Genomic DNA, 15,735 nt, shown 5'->3' on the forward strand with positions numbered 1-15,735 from the left:
GCAGCCCCTCAAACTAATGCAGACGCTCAAATTAAGGCAGCCCCTCAAGCTAAGGCAGCCTCAAAAAGTAAGGCAGACCCTCAAACTAAGGCAGCCGCTCAAACTAAGGCAGACTCTCAAACTGAGGCAGACTCTCAAACTAAGGGAGCACCTCAACCAAAGGCAGCTCCTCAAACTAATGCAGCCGCTCAAATTAAGGCAGCCCCTCAAACTAAGGAAGCCTCTATAAGTAAGGCAGACCCTCAAACTAAGGCAGTCGCTCAAACTAAGTAAGACTCTCAAACTAAGGCAGCCCCTCAAACTAAGGCAGCCGCTCAAACTAATGCACACTCTCAAACTGAGGCAGCCGCTCAAACTAAGCCAGACGCTCAAACTAAGGCAGCCTCTCAAATTAAGGCAGCCGCTCAAACTAAGGCAGCCCCTCAAAGTAAGGCAGCCGCTCAAAGTAAGGCAGCCCCTCAAAGTAAGGCAGCCCCTCAATCGAAGGCAGCCCCTCAATCTAAGGCAGCCCCTCATTCTAATGCAACCCCTCAAACTAATGCAGCCCCTCAAACTAAGGCAGCCCCTCAAACTGAGCCAACCCCTCAAACTAAGGCATCCCCTCAAACTAAGGCAGACTCTCAAACTAATGCAGCCACTCAATCTAAGGCAGCCCCTCAAACTAAGCTAACCCCTCAAACTAAGGCAGCCCCTCAACCTGAGGCAGCCCCTCAAAATAATGCAGACCCTCAAACTAATGCAGACCCTCAATCTAATGCAGCACCTAAAAACTAATGCAGCCACTCAATCAAAGGCAGGCTCTCAAACTAATGCAGCGCCTCAACCAAAGGCAGCCCCTCAAACTAACGCAGCCGCTCAAATTAAGGCAGCCCCTCAAACTAAGGCAGCCTCTAAAAGTAAGGCAGACCCTCAAACTAAGGCAGCCGGTCAAACTAAGGCAGACTCTCAAACTAAGGCAGCCCCTCAAACGAAGGCAGCCGCTCAAACTAATGCAGACTCTCAAACTAAGGCAGCCGCTCAAACTAAGGCAGCCGCTCAAACTCAGGCAGCCGCTCAAATTAAGGCAGCCGCTCAAACTAAGGCAGCCGCTAAAACTAATGCAGCCCCTCAATCTGAGGCAGCCCCTCAAACTAAGGCAGCCCCTCAAACTAATGCAGCCCCTCAATCTAAGGCAGCCCATCAAACAAATGCAGCCCCTCAAACTACGTCAGCCCCTCAAACTAAGTCAGCCCCTCAAACTAATGCAGCCACTCAAACTAATGCAGCCACTCAAAGGCAGACTCTCAAACTAATGCAGCCGCTCAAACTAAGGCAGCCCCTCAAACTCAGGCAGCCTCTCAAACTAACGCAGCCCCTCAAACTACGTCAGCCCCTCAAACTAAGTCAGCCCCTCAAACTAATGCAGCCACTCAAAGGCAGACACTCAAACCAGTGCAGCCGCTCAAACTAAGGCAGCCCCTCAAACTCAGGCAGCCTCTCAAACTAACGCAGCCGCTCAAACTAAGGCAGCCTGTCAAAGTAAGGCAGACCCTCAAACTGAGGTAGCGCCTCAACCAAAGGCAGCCCCTCAAACTAATGCAGCCGCTCAAATTAAGGCAGTCCCTCAAACTAAGGCAGCCTCAAAAAGTAAGGCAGACCCTCAAACTAAGGCAGCCGCTCATACTAAGGCAGACTCTCAAACTAAGGCAGACTCTCAAACTAAGGGAGCGCCTCAACCAAAGGCAACCCCTCAAACTAATGCAGCCGCTCAAATTAAGGCAGCCCCTCAAACTAAGGAAGCCTCTAAAAGTAAGGCAGACCCTCAAACTAAGGCAGCCGCTCAAACTAAGGAAGAGTCTCAAACTAAGGCAGCCGCTCAAACTAATGCACACTCTCAAACTGAGGCAGCCGCTCAAACTAAGCCAGCCGCTCAAACTGAGGCAGCCTCTCAAATTAAGGCAGCCGCTCAAACTAAGGCAGCCCCTCAAAGTAAGGCAGCCTCTCAAACTAAGGCACTCCCTTAAACTAAGGCACTCCCTCAAACTAAGGCACTCCCTCAAACTAAGGCACTCCCTCAAACTAATGCAGCCCCTCAATCTAAGGCAGCCCCTCATTCTAATGCAACCCCTCAAACTAATGCAGCCCCTCAAACTAATGCAGCCCCTCAAACTAAGGCAGCCCCTCTAACTTAGCCAACTATTCAAACTAAGGCATCCCCTCAAACTAAGGCAGACTCTCAAACTAATGCAGCCACTCAATCTAAGGCAGCCCCTCAAACTAAGCTAACCCCTCAAACTAAGGCAGCCCCTCAAACTGAGGCATCCCCTCAAAATAATGCAGCCCCTCAAACTAATGCAGATCCTCAATCTAATGCAGCCCCTCAAACTAATGCAGCCACTCAATCAAAGGCAGACTCTCAAACTAATGCAGCGCCTCAACCAAAGGCAGCCCCTCAAACGAATGCAGCCGCTCAAATTAAGGCAGCCCCTCAAACTAAGGCAGCCTCTAAAAGTAAGGCAGACCCTCAAACTAAGGCAGCCCCTCAAACTAAGGCAGCCCCTCAAACTAATGCAGACTCTCAAACTAAGGCAGCCGCTCAAACTAAGGCAGCCGCTCAAACTCAGGCAGCCTCTCAAATTAAGGCAGTCGCTCAAACTAAGACAGCCCCTCAAAGTAAGGCAGCCCCACAAACTAAGGCACTCCCTCAAACTAATGCAGCCCCTCAATCTAAGGCAGCCCCTCATTCTAATGCAGCCCCTCAACCTAAGGCAGCACTTCTAACTAAGCCAACCCCTCGAACTAAGGAATCCCCTCAAACTAAGGCAGACTCTCAAACTAATGCAGCCCCTCAATCTAAGGCAGCCCCTCATAATAATGCAGCCCCTCAAACAAATGCAGTCCCTCAATCTAGTGAAGCCCCTCAAACTAATGCAGCCACTCAATCAAAGGCAAGCTCTCAAACTAATGCAGCCACTCAATCAAACCCAGACCCTCAAACTCAGCCAACCACTCAAACTAAGGCAGACTCTCAAACTAATACAGCCCCTTAAAGTAAGGGAGCCCCTCAACCAAAGGCAGCCCCTCAAACTAAGGCAGCCCCTCTAACGAAGCCAACCCATAAAACTAAGGCAACCCCTCAAACTAAGGCAGACTCTCAAACTAATGCAGCCCCTCAAACTAAGGCAGCCCCTTAATCTAAGACAGCCCCTCAAACGAATGCAGCCCCTCAAACCAAGGCAGCCGCTCAAAATAAGGCAGCCCCTTAAACTAAGGCAGCCGCTCAAACTAAGGCAGCCCCTCAAACTAAGGCAGCCCCTCAAACTAAGGCAGCCCCTCAAACTAAGGCAGATTCTCAAACTGACGCTGCCCCTTAAAGTAAGGCAGCCCTACAAACTAAGGGAGCGCCTCAACCAAAGGCAGCCAGCCCCTCAAACTAATGCAGCCGCTCAAACTAAGGCAGCCCCTCAAACTCAGGCAGCCTCTCAAACTAAGGCAGCCTCTGAAACTAAGGCAGCCTGTCAAACTAAGGCAGCCGCTCAAACTAAGGCAGACTCTCAAACTAAGGCAACCCCTCAAACTAAGGCAGCCGCTTAAACTAAGGCAGACTCTCAAACTAAGGCAGCCTCTCAAACTAAGTCAGCCGCTCAATACAAGGCAGCCCCTCAAACTAAGGCAGCCCCTCAAACTAAGGCAGCCGCTCAAACTAATGCAGCCCCTCAATCTGAGGCAGCCCCTCAACTAAGGCAGCCGCTCAAAATAAAGCATCCCATCAAACTAATGCACCCCTCAATCTAAGGCAGCCCATCAAACAAATGCAGCCCCTCAAACTACGTCAGCCCCTCAAACTAAGTCAGCCCCTCAAACTAAGTCACCCCTCAAACTAAGCCAGCCCCTCAAACTAATGCAGCCACTCAATCGAAGGCAGACTCTCAAACTAATGCAGCCTCTCAAACTAATGCAGCCCCTCAAACCCAGGCAGCCTCTCAAACTAACACAGCCGCTCAAATTAAGGCAGCCTGTCAAAGTAAGGCAGACCCTCAAACTAAGGGAGCGCCTCAACCAAAGGCAGCCCCTCAAACTAATGCAGCCGCTCAAATTAAGTCAGCCCCTCAAACTAAGGCAGCCTCTAAAAGTAAGGCAGACCCTCAAACTAAGGCAACCGCTCAAACTAAGGCAGACTCTCAAACTAAGGCAGACCCTCAAACAAAGGGAGCGCCTCAACTAAAAGCAGCCCCTCAAACTAATGCAGCCGCTCAAATTAAGGCAGCCCCTCAAACTAATGCAGCCTCTAAAAGTAAGGCAGACCCTCAAACTAAGGCAGCCGCTCAAACTAAGGCAGCCCCTCAAAGTAAGGCAGCCTCTCAAAATAAGGCACTCCCTCAAAGTAATGCAGCCTCTCAATCTAAGGCAGCCCCTCATTCTAATGCAACCCCTCAAACTAATGCAGCCCCTCAAACTGAGGCAACCCCTCAAACTAAGGCAGCCCCTCAAACTAAGGCAGCCCCTCAAACTAAGGCAGCCCCTCAAACGAAGGCAGACTCTCAAACTAATGCAGCCACTCAATCTAAGGCAGCCCCTCAAATTAAGCCAACCCCTCAAACTAAGGCAGCCCCTCAAAATAATGCAGCCCCTCAAAATAATGCAGCCCTTCAAACTAATGCAGACCCTCAATCTAATGCAGCCCCTCAAACTAATGCAGCCACTCAATCAAAGGCAGACTCTCAAACTAATGCAGCCACTCAATCACAGGCAGCCCCTCAAACTCAGCCAACCCCTCAAACTAAGGCAGCCCCTCAAACTAAGGCAGACTCTCAAACTAATGCAGCCCCTCAATCGAAGGCAGCCCCTCATTCTAATGCAACCCCTCAAACTAATGCAGCCCCTCATACTAAGGCAGCCCCTCTAACTAAGCCAACCACTCAAACTAAGGAATCCCCTCAAACTAATGCAGACCCTCAAACTAATGCAGCCACTCAATCAAAGGCAGCCCCAAAACTGAGGCAGCCCCTCAAACTAAGGCAGCCGCTCAAACTCAGGCAGCCGCTCAATCGAAGGCAGCCCCTCAAACTAAGGGAGCGCCTCAACCAAAGGCAGCCCCTCAAACTAAGGCAGCCCCTCAAACTAAGGCAGCCCCTCTAACTAAGCCAGCCCATCAAACTAAGGCATCCCCTCATATTAAGGCAGATTCTCAAACTAATGCAGCCACTCAATCTCAGTCAGCCCCTCAAACAAAGCCAACCCCTCAAACTAAGGCATCCCCTCAAACTAATGCAGCCACTCAATCAAAGGCAGACTCTCAAACTAATGCAGCCACTCAATCAAAAGCAGCCCCTCAAACTAAGCCAACCCCTCAAACTAAGGCAGCCCCTCAAACTAAGGCAGACTCTCAAACTGACGCTGCCCCTTAAAGTAAGGCAGCCCTACAAACTAAGGGAGCGCCTCAACCAAAGGCAGCCCCTCAAACTAATGCAGCCGCTCAAACTAAGGCAGACGCTCAAACTAAGGCAGCCGCTCAAACTAAGGCAGCCCCTCAAACTCAGGCAGCCTCTCAAACTAAGGCAGCTTATCAAACTAAGGCAGCTTGTCAAACTAAGGCAGCCGCTCAAACTAAGGCAGACTCTCAAACTAAGGCAACCCCTCAAACTAAGGCAGCCACTCAAACTAAGGCAGCCACTCAAACTAAGGCAGACTCTCAAACTAAGGCAGCCTCTCAAACTAAGGCAGCCTCTCAAACTAAGTCAGCCGCTCAATCTGAGGCAGCCCCTCAATCTGAGGCAGCCCCTCAAACTATTCAGCCACTCAAACTAAGGCAGCCGCACAAACTATTGCAGCCCCTCAATCTAAGGCAGCCCCTCAAACTAAGGCATCCCCTCAAACTAAGGCAGCCCCTCAAACTACGTCAGCCCCTCAAACTAAGGCAGCCCCTCAAACTAATGCAGCCACTCAATCAAAGGCAGACTCTCAAACTAATGCAGCCGCTCAAACTAAGGCAGCCCCTCAAACTCAGGCAGCCTCTCAAACTAACGCAGCCGCTGAAACTAAGGCAGCCTGTCAAAGTAAGGCAGACCCTCAAACTAAGGGAGCGCCTCAACCAAAGGCAGCCCCTCAAACTAATGCAGCCGCTCAAATTAAGGCAGCCCCTCAAGCTAAGGCAGCCTCAAAAAGTAAGGCAGACCCTCAAACTAAGGCAGCCGCTCAAACTAAGGCAGACTCTCAAACTGAGGCAGACTCTCAAACTAAGGGAGCGCCTCAACCAAAGGCAGCCCCTCAAACTAATGCAGCCGCTCAAATTAAGGCAGCCCATCAAACTAAGGAAGCCTCTATAAGTAAGGCAGACCCTCAAACTAAGGCAGCCGCTCAAACTAAGGAAGACTCTCAAACTAAGGCAGCCCCTCAAACTAAGGCAGCCGCTCAAACTAATGCACACTCTCAAACTGAGGCAGCCGCTCAAACTAAGCCAGACGCTCAAACTCAGGCAGCCTCTCAAATTAAGGCAGCCGCTCAAACTAAGGCAGCCCCTCAAAGTAAGGCAGCCTCTCAAACTAAGGCACTCCCTCAAACTAATGCAGCCCCTCAATCTAAGGCAGCCCCTCATTCTAATGCAACCCCTCAAACTAATGCAGCCCCTCAAACTAAGGCAGCCCCTCAAACTAAGGCAGCCCCTCTAACTAAGCCAACCCCTCAAACTAAGGCATCCCCTCAAACTAAGGCAGACTCTCAAACTAATGCAGCCACTCAATCTAAGGCAGCCTCTCAAACTAAGCTAACCCCTCAAACTAAGGCAGCCCCTCAAACTGAGGCAGCCCCTCAAAATAATGCAGACCCTCAAACTAATGCAGACCCTCAATCTAATGCAGCACCTCAAACTAATGCAGCCACTCAATCAAAGGCAGACTCTCAAACTAATGCAGCGCCTCAAACAAAGGCAGCCCCTCAAACTAACGCAGCCGCTCAAATTAAGGCAGCCCCTCAAACTAAGGCAGCCTCTAAAAGTAAGGCAGACCCTCAAACTAAGGCAGCCGGTCAAACTAAGGCAGACTCTCAAACTAAGGCAGCCCCTCAAACTAAGGCAGCCGCTCAAACTAATGCAGACTCTCAAACTAAGGCAGCCGCTCAAACTAAGGCAGCCGCTCAAACTCAGGCAGCCGCTCAAACTCAGGCAGCCTCTCAAATTAAGGCAGCCGCTCAAACTAAGGCAGCCGCTCAACCTAATGCAGCCCCTCAATCTGAGGCAGCCCCTCAAACTAAGGCAGCCCCTCAAACTAAGGCAGACCCTCAAACTAAGGGAGCGCCTCAACCAAAGGCAGCCCCTCAAACTAATGCAGCCGCTCAAATTAAGGCAGTCCCTCAAACTAAGGCAGCCTCAAAAAGTAAGGCAGACCCTCAAACTAAGGCAGCCGCTCATACTAAGGCAGACTCTCAAACTTAGGCAGCCCCTCAAACTAAGGGAGCGCCTCAACCAAAGGCAGCCCCTCAAACTAATGCAGCCGCTCAAATTAAGGCAGCCCCTCAAACTCAGGAAGCCTCTAAAAGTAAGGCAGACCCTGAAACTAAGGCAGCCGCTCAAACTAAGGAAGAGTCTCATACTAAGGCAGCCCCTCAAACTAAGGCAGCCCCTCAAACTAATGCACACTCTCAAACTGAGGCAGCCGCTCAAACTAAGCCAGCCGCTCAAACTAAGGCAGCCTCTCAAATTCAGGCAGCCGATCAAACTAAGGCAGCCCCTCAAAGGTAGGCAGCCTCTCAAACTAAGGCACTCCCTCAAACTAATGCAGCCCCTCAATCTAAGGCAGCCCCTCATTCTAATGCAACCCCTCAAACTAATGCAGCCCCTCAAACTAAGGCAGCCCCTCAAACTAAGGCAGCCCCTCAAACTAAGGCAGCCCCTCTTACTTAGCCAACCCCTCAAACTAAGGCATCCCCTCAAACTAAGGCAGCCGCTCAAACTAAGGCAGACTCTCAAACTAAGGCAGCCGCTCAAACTAAGGCAGCCGCTCAAACTCAGGCAGCCGCTCAAACTAAGACAGCCCCTCAAAGTAAGGCAGCCCCTCAAAGTAAGGCAGCCCCACAAACTAAGGCACTCCCTCAAACTAATGCAGCCCCTCAATCTAAGGCAGCCCCTCATTCTAATGCAACCCCTCAAACTAATGCAGCCCCTCAAACTAAGGCAGCACTTCTAACTAAGCCAACCCCTCGAACTAAGGAATCCCCTCAAACATAGGCAGACTCTCAAACTAATGCAGCCCCTCAATCTAAGGCAGCCCCTCATAATAATGCAGCCCCTCAAACAAATGCAGTCCCTCAATCTAATGAAGCCCCTCAAACTAATGCAGCAACTCAATCAAAGGCAAGCTCTCAAACTAATGCAGCCACTAAATCAAAGCCAGACCCTCAAACTCAGCCAACCACTCAAACTAAGGCAGCCCCTCAAACTAAGGCAGACTCTCAAACTAATACAGCCCCTTAAAGTAAGGCAGCCCCTCAAACTAAGGGAGCGTCTCAACCAAAGGCAGCCCCTCAAACTAAGACAGCCCCTCTAACGAAGCCAACCCATAAAACTAAGGCATCCCCTCAAACTAAGGCAGACTCTCAAACTAATGCAGCCACTCAATCTAAGGCAGCCCCTTAATCTAAGATAGCCCCTCAAACTAATGCAGCCCGTCAAATCAAGGCAGCCGCTCAAAATAAGGCAGCCCCTTAAACTAAGGCAGCCGCTCAAACTAAGGCAGCCCCTCAAACTCAGGCAGCCGCTCAAACTAAGGCAGCCCCTCAAACTGAGACAGCCGCTCAAACTAATGAAGCCCCTCAGTCTAAAGCAGTCCCTCAAAATCAGGCAGCCTCTCAATCTAAGGCAGCCGCTCAAACTAAGGCAGCCCCTCAAACGAAGACAGTCGCTCAAACTAATGCAGCCCCTCAAACTGAGGCTGCCGCTCAAATTAAGGCAGCCCCTCAAACTATGGCAGACTCTCAAACGAAGGCAGCCACTCAAACTTAGGCAGCCTCTCAAACTAAGGCTGCCCCTTAAACTAATGCAGCCCCTCAAACTAATGCAGAACTCTATCTAAGGCAGCCCCTCAAACTAATGCAGCCCCTCAAACTAATGCAGCCCCTCAAACTAGTGCCGCCCCTCAAACTAGTGCAGCCCCTCAAGCTAATGCTGCCCCTCAATCTAATGCAGCCCCTCAATCTAATGCAGCCCCTCAAACTAATGCAGCCCCTCAATCTAAGGCAGCCCCTCAAACTAATGCAGCCACTCAATGAAAGGCAGACTCTCAAGCCAATGCAGCCACTCAATCAAAGGCAGCCCCTCAAACTAAGCCATCCCCTCAAACTATGGCAGCCCCTCAAATTAAGGCAGACTCTAAAACTAATGCAGCCCCTTAAAGTAAGACAGCCCCACAAACTAAGGGAGCGCCTCAACCAAAGTCAGACCCTCAAACTAAGGCAGCCGCTCAAACTAAGGCAGCCCCTCAAACTCAGGCAGCCTCTCAAACTAAGGCAGCCGCTGAAACTAAGGCAGCCTGTCAAACGAAGGCAGCCGCTCAATCTAAGGCAGACTCTCAAACTAAGGCAACCCCTCAAACTAAGGCAGCCGCTCAAACTAAGGCAGACTCTCAAACTAAGGCAGCCTCTCAAACTAAGTCAGCCGCTCAATCTAAGGCAGCCCCTCAAACTAAGGCAGCCCCTCAAACTAAGGCAGCCGCTCAAACTAATGCAGCCCCTCAATCTAAGGCAGCCCCTCAACTAAGGCAGCCCCTCAACTAAGGCAGCCGCTCAAAGTAAGGCAGCCCCACAAACTAAGGCACTCCCTCAAACTTATGCAGCCCCTCAATCTAAGGCAGCCCCTCATTCTAATGCAACCCCTCAAACTAATGCAGCCCCTCAAACTAAGGCAGCACTTCTAACTAAGCCAACCCCTCGAACTAAGGAATCCCCTCAAACTAAGGCAGACTCTCAAACTAATGCAGCCCCTCAATCTAAGGCAGCCCCTCATAATAATGCAGCCCCTCAAACAAATGCAGTCCCACAATCTAATGAAGCCCCTCAAACTAATGCAGCCACTCAATCAAAGGCAAGCTCTCAAACTAATGCAGCCACTCAATCAAAGCCAGACCCTCATACTCAGCCAACCACTCAAACTAAGGCAGCCCCTCAAACTAAGGCAGACTCTCAAACTAATACAGCCCCTTAAAGTAAGGCAGCCCCTCAAACTAAGGGAGCGCCTCAACCAAAGGCAGCCCCTCAAACTAAAGCAGCCCCTCAAACTAAGGCAGACTCTCAAACTAATACAGCACCTTAAAGTAAGGCATCCCCTCAAACTAAGGGAGTGCCTCAACCAAAGGCAGCCCCTCAAACTAAGGCAGCCCCTCTAACGAAGCCAACCCATAAAACTAAGGCATCCCCTCAAACTAAGGCAGACTCTCAAACTAATGCAGCCCCTCAATCTAAGGCAGCCCCTTAATCTAAGACAGCCCCTCAAACTAATGCAGCCCGTCAAACTCAGGCAGCCCGTCAAACTAAGGCAGCCCCTCAAACTGAGACAGCCGCTCAAACTAATGCAGCCCCTCAGTCTAAAGCAGTCCCTTAAAATCAGGCAGCCGCTCAAAATAAGGCAGCCCCTTAAACTAAGGCAGCCGCTCAAACTAAGGCAGCCCCTCAAACTCAGGCAGCCACTCAAACTAAGGCAGCCCCTCAAACTGAGACAGCCGCTCAAACTAATGCAGCCCCTCAGTCTAAAGCAGTCCCTCAAAGTCAGGCAGCCTCTCAATCTAAGGCAGCCGCTCAAACTAAGGCAGCCCCTCAAACTAAGACAGTCGCTCAAACTAATGCAGCCCCTCAAACCAAGGCTGCCGCTCAAATTAAGGCAGCCCCTCAAACTATGGCAGACTCTCAAACGAAGGCAGCCACTCAAACTTAGGCAGCCTCTCAAACTAAGGCTGCCCCTTAAACTAATGCAGCCCCTCAAACTAATGCAGAACTCTAACTAAGGCAGCCCCTCAAACTAATGCAGCCCCTCAAACTAATGCAGCCCCTCAAACTAGTGCAGCCCCTCAAACTGGTGCAGCCCCTCAATCTAATGCAGCCCCTCAATCTAATGCAGCCCCTCAAACTAATGCAGCCCCTCAATCTAAGGCAGCCCCTCAAACTAATGCAGCCACTCAATGAAAGGCAGACTCTCAAACCAATGCAGCCACTCAATCAAAGCCAGCCCCTCAAACTAAGGCAGCCCCTCAAACTAAGGCAGACTCTCAAACTGACGCTGCCCCTTAAAGTAAGGCAGCCCTACAAACTAAGGGAGCGCCTCAACAAAAAGCAGCCCCTCAAACTAATGCTGCCGCTCAAACTAAGGCAGCCCCTCAAACTCAGGCAGCCTCTCAAACTAAGGCAGCCGCTCAAACTAAGGCAGACTCTCAAACAAAGGCAACCCCTCAAACTAAGGCAGCCGCTCAAACTAAGGCAGACTCTCAAACTAAGGCAGCCTCTCAAACTAAGTCAGCCGCTCAATCTAAGGCAGCCCCTCAAACTAAGGCAGCCCCTCAAACTAAGGCAGCCGCTCAAACTAATGCAGCCCCTCAATCTAAGGCAGCCCCTCAGCTAAGGCAGCCGCTCAAAATAAAGCAGCCCATCAAACTAATGCAGCCCCTCAAACTAAGGCAGCCCCTCAAACTAAGGCAGCCGCTCAAACTAATGCAGCCGCTCAAACTAATGCAGCCCCTCAATCTAAGGCAGCCCCTCAACTAAGGCAGCCCCTCAACTAAGGCAGCCGCTCAAAATAAAGCATCCCATCAAACTAATGCAGCCCCTCAAATTACGTCAGCCCCTCAAACTAAGTCAGCCCCTCAAACTAATGCAGCCACTCAATCAAATCCAGACTCTCAAACTAATGCAGCCGCTCAAACTAAGGCAGCCCCTCAAAGCCAGGCAGCCTCTCAAACTAACGCAGCCGCTCAAACTAAGGCAGCTTGTCAAAGTAAGGCAGACCCTCAAACTAAGGGAGCGCCTCAACCAAAGGCAGCCCCTCAAACTAATGCAGCCGCTCAAACTAAGGCAGCCCCTCAAACTGAGACAGCCACTCAAACTAAGGCAGCCCCTCAAACTGAGACAGCCGCTCAAACTAATGCAGCCCCTCAGTCTAAAGCATTCCCTCAAAATCAGGCAGCCTCTCAATCTAAGGCAGCCGCTCAAACTAAGGCAGCCCCTCAAACTAAGACAGTCGCTCAAACTAATGCAGCCCCTCAAACTAAGGCAGCCACTCAAACTTAGGCAGCCTCTCAAACTAAGGCTGCCCCTTAAACTAATGCAGCCCCTCAAACTAATGCAGAACTCTATCTAAGGCAGCCCCTCAAACTAATGCAGCCCCTCAAACTAATGCAGCCCCTCAAACTAGTGCAGCCCCTCAAACTAGTGCAGCCCCTCAAACTAATGCAGCCCCTCAAACTAGTGCAGCCCCTCAAACTAGTGCAGCCCCTCAAACTAATGCAGCCCCTCAATCTAATGCAGCCCCCTCAAACTAATGCAGCCCCTCAATCTAAGGCAGCCCCTCAAACTAATGCAGCCACTCAATGAAAGGCAGACTCTCAAACCAATGCAGCCACTCAATCAAAGGCAGACTCTCAAACTAAGGCAACCCCTCAAACTAAGGCAGCCGCTCAAACTAAGGCAGACTCTCAAACTAAGGCAGCCTCTCAAACTAAGTCAGCCGCTCAATCTAAGGCAGCCCCTCAAACTAAGGCAGCCCCTCAAACTAAGGCGGCCGCTCAAACTAATGCAGCCCCTCAATCTAAGGCAGCCCCTCAACTAAGGCAGCCGCTCAAAGTAAGGCAGCCCCACAAACTAAGGCACTCCCTCAAACTAATGCAGCCCCTCAATCTAAGGCAGCCCCTCATTCTAATGCAACCCCTCAAACTAATGCAGCCCCTCAAACTAAGGCAGCACTTCTAACTAAGCCAACCCCTCGAACTAAGGAATCCCCTCAATCAAATGCAGACTCTCAAACTAACGCAGCCCCTCAATCTAAGGCAGCCCCTCATAATAATGCAGCCCCTCAAACAAATGCAGTCCCTCAATCTAATGAAGCCCCTCAAACTAATGCAGCCACTCAATCAAAGGCAAGCTCTCAAACTAATGCAGCCACTCAATCAAAGCCAGACCCTCAAACTCAGCCAACCACTCAAACTAAGGCAGCCCCTCAAACTAAGGCAGACTCTCAAACTAATACAGCCCCTTAAAGTAAGGCAGCCCCTCAAACTAAGGGAGCGCCTCAACCAAAGGCAGCCCCTCAAACTAAGGCAGCCCCTCTAACGAAGCCAACCCATATAACTAAGGAATCCCCTCAAACTAAGGCAGACTCTCAAACTAATGCAGCCCCCCAATCTAAGGCAGCCCCTTAATCTAAGACAGCCCCTCAAACTAATGCAGCCCGTCAAATCAAGGCAGCCGCTCAAAATAAGGCAGCCCCTTAAACTAAGGCAGCCGCTCAAACTAAGGCAGCCCCTCAAACTCAGGCAGCCGCTCAAACTAAGGCAGCCCCTCAAACTGAGACAGCCGCTCAAACTAATGCAGCCCCTCAGTCTAAAGCAGTCCCTCAAAATCAGGCAGCCTCTCAATCTAAGGCAGCCGCTCAAACTAAGGCAGCCCCTCAAACTAAGACAGTCGCTCAAACTAATGCAGCCCCTCAAACTAAGGCTGCCGCTCAAATTAAGGCAGCCCCTCAAACTATGGCAGACTCTCAAACTAAGGCAGCCCCTCAAACTAAGGCTGCCCCTTAAACTAATGCAGCCCCTCAAACTAGTGCAGCCCCTCAAACTAATGCAGCCCCTCAATCTAATGCAGCCCCTCAAACTAATGCAGCCCCTCAATCGAAGGCAGCCCCTCAATCTAAGGCAGCCCCTCAAACTAATGCAGCCACTCAATGAAAGGCAGACTCTCAAACTAATGCAGCCCCTCAATCTAAGGCAGCCCCTCATAATAATGCAGCCCCTCAAACAAATGCAGTCCCTCAATCTAATGAAGCCCCTCAAACTAATGCAGCCACTCAATCAAAGGCAAGCTCTCAAACTAATGCAGCCACTCAATCAAAGCCAGACCCTCAAACTCAGCCAACGACTCAAACTAAGGCAGCCCCTCAAACTAAGGCTGCCCCTTAAACTAATGCAGCCCCTCAAACTAATGCAGAACTCTATCTAAGGCAGCCCCTCAAACTAATGCAGCCCCTCAAACTAATGCAGCCCCTCAAACTCGTGCAGCCCCTCAAACTAATGCAGCCCCTCAATCTAATGCAGCCCCTCAAACTAATGCAGCCCCTCAATCTAAGGCAGCCACTCAATCTAAGGCAGCCCCTCAAACTAATGCAGCCACTCAATGAAAGGCAGACTCTCAAACCAATGCAGCCACTCAATCAAAGGCAGCCCCTCAAACTAAGGCAGCCCCTCAAACTAAGGCAGACTCTCAAACTGACGCTGCCCCTTAAAGTAAGGCAGCCCTACAAACTAAGGGAGCGCCTCAACCAAAGGCATCCCCTCAAACTAATGCAGCCGCTCAAATTAAGGCAGCCCCTCAAACTCAGGCAGCCTCTCAAACTAAGGCAGCCGCTCAAACTAAGGCAGCCGCTCAAACTAAGGCAACCCCTCAAACGAAGGCAACCCATCAAACTAAGGCAACCCCTCAAACTAAGGCAACCCCTCAAACTAAGGCAGCCGCTCAAACTAAGGCAGCCGCTCAAACTCTGGCAGCCGCTCAAACTAAGGCAGCCGCTCAAACTAAGGCAGCCGCTCAAAATAAGGCAGACTCTCAAACTAAGGCAGCCTCTCAAACTAAGTCAGCCGCTCAATCTAAGGCAGCCCCTCAAACTAAGGCAGCCCCTCAAACTAAGGCAGCCGCTCAAACTAATGCAGACCCTCAATCTAAGGCAGCCCCTCAACTAAGGCAGCCGCTCAAAATAAAGCAGCCCATCAAACTAATGCAGCTTCTCAAACTAAGGCAGCCCCTCAAACTAAGGCAGCCCCTCAAACTCAGGCAGCCCCTCAAACTAAGGCAGCCCCTCAAACTAAGGCAGCCGCTCAAACTAATGCAGCCCCTCAATCTAAGGCAGCCCCTCAACTAAGGCAGCCGCTCAAAATAAAGCATCCCATCAAACTAATGCAGCCCCTCATATTACGTCAGCCCCTCAAACTAAGTCAGCCCCTCAAACTAATGCAGCCACTCAATCAAAGCCAGAATCTCAAACTAATGCAGCCGCTCAAACTAAGGCAGCCCCTCAAACCCAGGCAGCCTCTCAAACTAACGCAGCCGCTCAAACTAAGGCAGCTTGTCAAAGTAAGGCAGACCCTCAAACTAAGGGAGCGCCTCAACCAAAGGTAGCCCCTCAAACTAATGCAGCCGCTCAAATTAAGGCAGCCCCTCAAACTAAGGCAGCCTCTAAAAGTAAGGCAGACCCTCAAACTAAGGGAGCCGCTCAAACGAAGGCAGACTCTCGAACTAAGGCAGACCCTCAAACTAAGGGAGCGCCTCAACTAAAAGCAGCCCCTCAAACTAATGCAGCCGCTCAAATTAAGGCAGCCCCTCAAACTAAGGCAGCCCCTCAAACTAAGGCAGCCTCTAAAAGTAAGGCAGCCTCTCAAACTAATGCAGACTCTCAAACTAAGGCAGCCCCTCAAACTCAGGCAGCCGCTCAAACTAAGGCAGCCCCTCAAACTGAGACAGCCGCTCAAACTAATGCAGCCCCTCAGTCTAAAGCAGTCCCTCAAAATCAGGCAG

Source organism: Heterodontus francisci, unplaced genomic scaffold (assembly GCF_036365525.1).
Source record: "Heterodontus francisci isolate sHetFra1 unplaced genomic scaffold, sHetFra1.hap1 HAP1_SCAFFOLD_57, whole genome shotgun sequence".
NCBI classification, from domain to species: Eukaryota; Metazoa; Chordata; class Chondrichthyes; order Heterodontiformes; family Heterodontidae; genus Heterodontus; species Heterodontus francisci.